At 41.0% G+C, this 8,975-nt stretch overlaps 1 long non-coding RNA gene across 4 annotated transcripts; it reads left to right on the top strand.

Moving 5' to 3' along the window:
• The first annotated feature begins 250 nt into the window (after positions 1-250).
• On the top strand, positions 251-5,166 carry LOC133154771 (uncharacterized). 4 transcript variants are annotated; one of them, XR_009714531.1, is made up of 5 exons: positions 251-2,845; positions 3,452-3,473; positions 3,559-3,602; positions 3,754-3,834; positions 3,918-5,166. It is a non-coding gene; the product is annotated as an uncharacterized LOC133154771 (long non-coding RNA). The 4 variants fall into 4 exon arrangements; XR_009714532.1 differs by having other exon boundaries at positions 251-2,088; positions 3,754-5,166; XR_009714530.1 differs by having other exon boundaries at positions 3,754-5,166.
• Positions 5,167-8,975: the final 3,809 nt, after the last annotated feature.

Genomic DNA, 8,975 nt, shown 5'->3' with positions numbered 1-8,975 from the left:
ATGCATTTCAAAGTCAAAGTCAAAGTCAGCTTTATTGTCAATCTCTCCACATGTCACAACACACAAAGAGACCGAAATTACGTTTTTCTCTATCCCACGGTGACGAGACACATAACACGATAGACATACATGTACGCGACACAATATAAAAACAAGAAGGCAAAAATTTGATGCAGCTTTTAAGTTAAAAGCAACCGATTTGGCTGTCAAAGAGGGAAATAGAGCTTAAATGGCGGCGCGGTGTATTTATGGATTTTTACGGCCTCCGGGGCGCTCTAGCAGGAAGCAAGAGCGAGACAGACGAAGAAGAGATAATGCGCCGAAGAAGACGTGCTAGTTTGTCAAGACGGTTGCGTCACCCTTTTCTTTATTTTGTGGTCCCGTCCGTCTATTCTGGAGCTATACGTGTCGCTCGCTAGTTTAATGTAATTTAGCGCTTCGTGCATGAATAAAATTAACATGAACAGACCCTCATCACACTCGAAGAAATGCATAAAAGCGATGACGAAAGAGAGACTGAGAAAGTGTGAGGCGAAGGATATCTAACGCTATTCCAATCGGACGCTGAGGAGGAAGGCTTCGATGGTTTCAGTGCACTGGAGGAAGATGAAGACGATGAAGCTCTTTTTTTACTTTTACTGGTATGTTTTTTAACGAGCCCTGTTGGTGCTGTACTACCGTGTTGCTGCTGTGTTACCGCCGCGTCTCAGTGACTTTTACCGGGTATGTTTTTTTTAATCCAGCCCTATTAGTCTTGTGTTACTTCCGTGTTGCTGCGGTATTACTGCCGCGGCACGGGCAGTGTTTGGAAAGAAATGTTAAGGTATGTTATTAAAACTTTAAAAAAGCTTTATGTGTACAGTCTTTCTTTGTTAATAACTCGCGTGCACACTTCCGTGTTGCTGCGGTACTACTGCTGCGTCACAGGCAATTTTTAGAAAGACATGTTAAAGTATGTTATTAAAACTTTAAAAAGGCTTTCTGTGAACGGTCTTTCTTTGTAAAAAACGCATGTGCACGTGCGTCTTATAGTCCGGTGTGGCTTATATAAGAAAAAAACTAAAATATCCCCCAATTTTAGCTGGTGCGCTTTATAATCCGGTGCGGTTTATAGTCCGGAATTTACGCTATTTTGTTTTTATCCCCGTTTCAGTGTCAATAAGCAGCCTTATTATTCCCTCTTTTATCAAAACTCCTCAGATATGTCCGCCCCAGCACCCAAACACACTTCCATCCCTTTTGTCCCACACTCCACCAACTTTGTTTTATTTATTTGTATTATTTATTAGTTATTTTTTGTGCCTTCTTGTTTTTATTTTGTGTCGTCTACTTGTATGTTTATCGTGTACTGTGTCTCGTCACCGTGGGATGGAGGAAACGGTATTTCGGTTTCTTTGCGTGTCTTGACATATGAAGGGATTGACAATAAAGCAGACTTTGACTTTTGACTTTTTTGTAATGTTTCAGCAGTCTTTAGCAATGTGTCCAGTTTGACTTCATGTGACTCATGCAAGTCTTTAGCAGCCTCTCCTCTTAGATTCTCATGATGATAATTCAGGGCTAGATCGTCCGCCACTCTCAAATGCGTCCATCTTGTCTTTGTTCTTTCAGTCCATTTTCTTTTTGATCTGCAACTGTGTTTATTCCAACAACTGTATGGTTCTTGTCCTGTGAAGAGCTGTGCTTGCCCCCTTCAAGCATGATAGTAGTTCCTGTTCTCCCAAAGGTCAAAGGTGTCTCATGACCAGGGACAGTCCTCTGTTGATTTTGAGACAGCCAGTGGAGTAAGAGGACTCAGTTCAGGAATCGTGCCACGCGCTAGGGAAGAACACACTGGGACACAATGTGTGTGTCATGTGTCTATGTGTCTAACGCAGCCTTAATCAAATGTGTTTGCAAACTGCCGAAAGTACATTTCCCTTTACGCTCAACAGGTTAAACGCAACTCATAACCACTGCTACCACTGACAAAAACACATTGCTCACCCTAATTTTTGTCTCTCTACCTCAGTGTGCTCTTCATTCAGGTGTCTTGGAAACGTACTACAGCTATCACAATCCTGTTTTCTGTGTTTTGACCACTGAAAGGTAAGTCACAGCTAAATCATGTGGTTCAGCATTTGCAAAAAGGATGAAATTAAAATGTGAACGACGTGGTAAGTGTATAATATTAGTGGTGGGATGTGGTGGGTGATTTGTTGCCTTTATGGTAGATGGGATCTGGGGCGAAGGTTGCTCAAAATGACAAATGAAAGAAACCTTAAAATTCAAAATAAAAAATAACTACACACCTACGTATGTATGACATACTTTATGTTTTCTGCAGATAGTATAAATGTAGCTGACCTCATGTCTATGATGGGAAGATAGTCCTGTCGGTTGAGATGGAATAGTGTGGTTGGGGGTTGGTGAGGAATCAAGCTGAGTTAAGGCAGTGCTTCTCAAATAGTGGGGTGCGCCCAGCTATACCTGGGGGGGCGCGTGTGACCCTGGGGAACAGGCTTTTATTTTTGGTAGTACTAGAATAAAGTGTAATTGCGCATCTACTACAGTAGGCGGCAGTTGCGCTCTCATTGTTACTTCTGTCACGTTTGCGACAGTGCAACATTTTAGGACTTACAAGACAACAGGTTTGCCTTGGTTAGCAGTGTTGAGTCAACAGAAAGCTCCGACTGCGTCCCGTCTATAGCCTCCGTTATTCAACATAACAACCACCAACATGAAAATGTTTTTAACAGGGATGAAAAGAAAAGCGGAGAGAAACAAAGATAATGAAACAAAAGAAAGTCAGCCGAAAGCTAAGACGAGGAAATACGACGAAGCGTATTTAGCGCTTGGCTTCACTGTGAGTACAGTTGGAGAATATTATTCATTGATTTGATTTAATTTTGCAATGGTGCAATTAGTTGGTCAAACATGTTTACAGTTTAAACAAGGATTTTTTTTTTTAATTTCAGGCATTGATGCACTTAAATCTTTTCTGTTGCAGACTTAAAACATGATTTGATAAAGTTATTCTTTGTAGTTTGACTATATGTCTTTCTTTTTTTCTTTAATGTAAGGATAAAATGTTATGCAGAGATGGATAGTCACAGTGGGGAGTGGGGGGCGCGAATAGTTTTCTTCTTGCTAGGGGGGGCGTAACAGAAAATAATTGAGAAGCACTGAGTTAAGGGAAGGCAAAGGGTTTTTAAAATTTCAAAAAGCCTTCCCTTAACTCAACTTTTTAATTTTTAAAAATGTTCCTTTGTTGTTTTTTAATTTTAACTTTTGAAACTTTTTTTACATTTTTAAACTAACTTATGGTTGACATAAGGGGAGACTTTTTAAATTTTACAATCAAATTTTAAAGAAGAGTTAAAGGAAGGCCTTTTAAACTTTTTTAATTATAATAATTTTTTAATTGTTTTGAATTTTTATTTTGAATTTTTTTTAATGTCATAATCACTAGGCGAGAACAGAAAACAGATGAGGTAAGTTGCTCGTCATGAAACATGTTTTTTCCTTTCTTTCTAAAGACAGTAAATGCTGCTATTTCACTCTTTTGTATTTTAACAGTTTTTATCTGGCGAAAGCAGTTCATCCCAGAATGGAGGCCAGAGGTAGGCATGACATATCACCTTATTGTAATGTAATTATAACATTGTAACATGTTGTAATTTATAGTTAAGCTTGTGTAAGCCCTCTGTAGAATTATACATCTTCAATCAATGGATTGATTGATTGCTGGATTGTCCTTTTTTCTCCACAAAGACCTTGAGCATGCAAAAATATTCATCATGGACCAATGACTCCCAAGCCAGAGTGGCAAGAAGCAGGACTTTTCATTCCTCTGTAAGTAGCAAATTATTATTGACTATTGTCACAAAACACCCTCTTTAATTTTCTCGACCACCTCTATGTTTTTTCTTTTTCAGTTTTTTTATGTTGCAATGTGGCTCCACATGCTCCATTTGTCTAGACCAGGGGTGTCAAACTCCTTTCCTTGGGGGCCGAATCCCTACATGTTTTCCAAGTTTCCCTTGTTAAACACACCTGATTCAAATGACCAGTTCGTCTTCACTTTCAGCAGGAGCCTATGATGGGAAGATAGTCCTGTCGGTTGAGATGGAATAGTGGTTGGGGGTTGGTGAGGAATCAAGTTGAGTTAAGGCAGTGCTTCTCAAATAGTGGGGTGCGCCCTGCTATACCTGGGGGGGCGCGTGTGACCCTGGGGAACAGGCTTTTATTTTTGGTAGTACTAGAATAAAGTGTAATTGCGCATCTACTACAGTAGGCGGCAGTTGCGCTCTCATTGTTACTTCTGTCACGTTTGCGACAGTGCAACATTTTACGACTTACAAGACAACAGGTTTGCCTTGGTTAGCAGTGTTGAGTCAACAGAAAGCTCCGACTGCGTCCCGTCTATAGCCTCCGTTATTCAACATAACAACCACCAACATGAAAATGTTTTTAACAGGGATGAAAAGAAAAGCGGAGAGAAACAAAGATAATGAAACAAAAGAAAGTCAGCCGAAAGCTAAGACGAGGAAATACGACGAAGCGTATTTAGCGCTTGGCTTCACTGTGAGTACAGTTGGAGAATATTATTTATTGATTTGATTTAATTTTGCAATGGTGCAATTAGTTGGTCAAACATGTTTACAGTTTAAACAAGGATTTTTTTTTTTTAATTTCAGGCATTGATGCACTTAAATCTTTTCTGTTGCAGACTTAAAACATGATTTGATAAAGTTATTCTTTGTAGTTTGACTATATGTCTTTCTTTTTTTCTTTAATGTAAGGATAAAATGTTATGCAGAGATGGATAGTCACAGTGGGGAGTGGGGGGCGCGAATAGTTTTCTTCTTGCTAGGGGGGGCGTAACACAAAATAATTGAGAAGCACTGAGTTAAGGGAAGGCAAAGGGTTTTTAAAATTTCAAAAAGCCTTCCCTTAACTCAACTTTTTAATTTTTAAAAATGTTCCTTTGTTGTTTTTTAATTTTAACTTTTGAAACTTTTTTTACATTTTTAAACTAACTTATGGTTGACATAAGGGGAGACTTTTTAAATTTTACAATCAAATTTTAAAGAAGAGTTAAAGGAAGGCCTTTTAAACTTTTTTAATTATAATAATTTTTTAATTGTTTTGAATTTTTATTTTGAATTTTTTTTAATGTCATAATCACTAGGCGAGAACAGAAAACAGATGAGGTAAGTTGCTCGTCATGAAACATGTTTTTTCCTTTCTTTCTAAAGACAGTAAATGCTGCTATTTCACTCTTTTGTATTTTAACAGTTTTTATCTGGCGAAAGCAGTTCATCCCAGAATGGAGGCCAGAGGTAGGCATGACATATCACCTTATTGTAATGTAATTATAACATTGTAACATGTTGTAATTTATAGTTAAGCTTGTGTAAGCCCTCTGTAGAATTATACATCTTCAATCAATGGATTGATTGATTGCTGGATTGTCCTTTTTTCTCCACAAAGACCTTGAGCATGCAAAAATATTCATCATGGACCAATGACTCCCAAGCCAGAGTGGCAAGAAGCAGGACTTTTCATTCCTCTGTAAGTAGCAAATTATTATTGACTATTGTCACAAAACACCCTCTTTAATTTTCTCGACCACCTCTATGTTTTTTCTTTTTCAGTTTTTTTATGTTGCAATGTGGCTCCACATGCTCCATTTGTCTAGACCAGGGGTGTCAAACTCCTTTCCTTGGGGGCCGAATCCCTACATGTTTTCCAAGTTTCCCTTGTTAAACACACCTGATTCAAATGACCAGTTCGTCTTCACTTTCAGCAGGAGCCTGATTAATTGAATCAGGTGTGTTTAACGAGGGAAACTTGGAAAACATGTAGGGATTCGGCCCCCGAGGAAAGTAGTTTGACACCCCTGGTCTAGACCATTTGTTTGGCCACCTTGGTACTCAACCTTGATGAGACCTGGCCTGTCTCGCCAAAGAAATGACCGAAATCTTAAGAAGATCCATGGGACCAATGTTATTCTCCTTTTCTATTGATTCCAAGCAACACGTAAGTAACTGTCATTCCAAATTGGATGTGTTCATGTCATTCACTCTTTAGTAGATGGACACAAGTTGTACATATAGCTGACGTATGACTGTATTGTAATGTGATTTTTAAAAAATGAATTACCGTTTTTTTCCATGTATAATGCGCAAATTTTAACAAATTTATTGTCCTAAAATCTGGGGTGCGCATTATACATGAATACAAAAAAAAAATTTTTTTTTTTTTTTAAGAAAATCATGGTACAACAATTTTTGAAGAAAATTCTGTCACGGATGGTTCTTTACAACGTCACTTTCCTCTCTTTTCATTTTAACCTAACTGATCGCGGTGGTGCCTTTCTGGGCAGTCGGAGAAATCAACGCCAACAAAAGTCAAGTTTATTTATTTAAAAAAATAATACATCCAGCCTAGTTAAGAAATCACCAGAAAGATCACCATGACAATTGTGAATAATAAATAAATAATTATTATATATATTATTATATGATAATAAATAATTGTGATAAATAACTGGAACATCACTCAAATATTGGTGATCCCATTTAGAGTCTCACATATTTCTTCGCTATCGAGTTTGCTACTGCATGCTCAGTGATACTGACCGGCAGACCATCATCTGGTTGTTCCCAAAGATGATTTTTTTTCTGAAATAATTTTACGTTTACGGACTTAAGTAACCCGGCCGGGTCATACCAAAGACTACAAAAATGGGACCCATTGCCTCCCTGCTTGGCACTCAGCATTAAGGGTTGGAATTGGGGGGTTAAATCACCAAATGATTCCCGAGCGCGGCGCGGCTGCTGCTCACTGCTCCCCTCTCCCCCAGTGAATGGATCAAAATCACACGGGGATGGGTCAAATGCAGAGGACAAATTTCGCACCCAGATACGTGTGTGACGAACATTGGGACTTTAACTTAACAGTGAGAATTTTTGTTCTATTTTCATGGGGGCGCATTATACATGAAAAAAAACCCGGTAATTATGATGTTGTAGTGGGTTGACATAATTCACCCGGAACCTAAGTGCACGTTGCCGAGTTCCGGTGGGATGTTTTACACGTGTGGGAGTTTCCTGTTTGTAGTAGTGTGTGTTAGGATCTCGAGGGGGAAAGAGTCGGCCCGTGGTTGAGAGAAGATAATTATAAATGTCATTAAAACAACCTCCGTTGGCACCGTCATTTATCACTCCGCCTTCGACTCCAGTCCTTGCACACCACACTGGTGACCCCGACGTGACCCAGCCCGTTTATTGGCACATGGGTCGCACGCTTTGGAACACCTTCAGACCTCTCCTCGGACCGGGGTGCACAGTTTAGTTCCGAGATCTGGAATGTGGTTGCTAGAGGCTTGGGCGTCAAGCTGCACCGCACCACCGCTTATCACCCCCAGGCTAACGGGCTGTGCGAGCGGTTCCACCGCTCCATGAAGGCTGCTCTACGCGCCAGTCTGGTGGATGGCAACTGGGTGGACAGACTTCCCTGGGTCATGCTGGGCCTCAGGACGGCCCCTAAGGAGGACCTGCAGTCCTCGTCTGCTGAGCTCGTCTACGGCCAGGTACTACGAGTTCCTGGGGACTTCATTCCAGACACCACAACGCCTTGGTCGGCGGCCGGGCAGCGGTCCTCCCTGCTGGAATTTGCCAGGACGTTCGCACCTGTCCCCACGTCACAGCACTGCACCCCTGTTTCCCGGGTTGCCCACCAACCTACGCTCGGCGGGTTTTGTGTTCATCCGCCACGACGCCCACCGCGGACCATTGCGTCCGCCTTACGACGGGCCTTTTAAGGTCTTGCAGCACGGGGGTAAGAGCATGGTCGTGGACATCGGCGGTAGGCCTGAGACTATCTCGGTTGATAGGATTAAGCCTGCCCACGTGGATGTTTCCCGGACGTTAGAATTGGCGCAGGCCCCACGCCGCGGACGCCCCCCAGCGCCTCGCCCCTCCGACCTGACCGAGCTCCCGCCTGCCCGACCGTCAACGCGACCGTCCAGCCCAGCGGTCTTTCCGGCGGCGCCCCCTACCCTTGACCCCCTGCCAGCCCCTGCCACCTACACCCGCTGTGGTCGGGCTGTCGTTCCTTTCCGGCGTGGGGATTTTGACTATGGGTGAATTCTGGGGGGGCTTGTGTAGTGGGTTGACATAATTCACCCGGAACCTAAGTGCACGTTGCCGAGTTCCGGTGGGATGTTTTACACGTGTGGGAGTTTCCTGTTTGTAGTAGTGTGTGTTAGGATCTCGAGGGGAAAAGAGTCGGCCCGTGGTTGAGAGAAGATAATTATAAATGTCATTAAAACAACCTCCGTTGGCACCGTCATTTATCACTCCGCCTTCGACTCCAGTCCTTGCACACCACAATGTTATATTATAGCACAGGGAGAGCCCAGCCTTTCAAAATGACCTGTACAAGGGAGGCCAGCGTCATGAAACACAAACTCCCAAACCAGCATGGTAACACACAGGACTTCTGATTCTTCTTTGAGTAACCAACAAGGAACATTTAATATAGCATTTTGCTCCTTTTCCTCAACACCTCTTTCATGTTTTCTTAGTATGTTCTTGGGTATTGCCTGTGGTTCTACACGCATCCAGAAATGCAGACAAAGAACAGCTTGGCCTTTAACAGTCGGAAGCCTCTGATTTTACTCTACTAAGCCTCAGATAGAGTCTGTTTTCTGTTCTCATTTATTTATTTATTTATTTATTTATTTATTTATTTATTTATTTATTTATTTATTTATTTATTTATTTATTTATTTATTTATTTATTTATTTATTTATTTATTTATTTATTTATTTATTCATTTATTTATTTATTCATTCACTCATTCATTTATTTGGTTACTTTGTCATTTTGGCAGTGCTTTGAACTCTGAACCATTTTGAGTTGCACAGTTGTTGAACATTCTATATTTTTTTGCCGCAAATTATGTTTGCATTATCTTTTGTATA

This window comes from Syngnathus typhle, linkage group LG5 (genome assembly GCF_033458585.1).
Source record: "Syngnathus typhle isolate RoL2023-S1 ecotype Sweden linkage group LG5, RoL_Styp_1.0, whole genome shotgun sequence".
Taxonomy (NCBI): domain Eukaryota; kingdom Metazoa; phylum Chordata; class Actinopteri; order Syngnathiformes; family Syngnathidae; genus Syngnathus; species Syngnathus typhle.
Note: the sequence above shows the minus strand (reverse complement) of the source record. Positions and strands in the feature narration are given on the sequence as shown.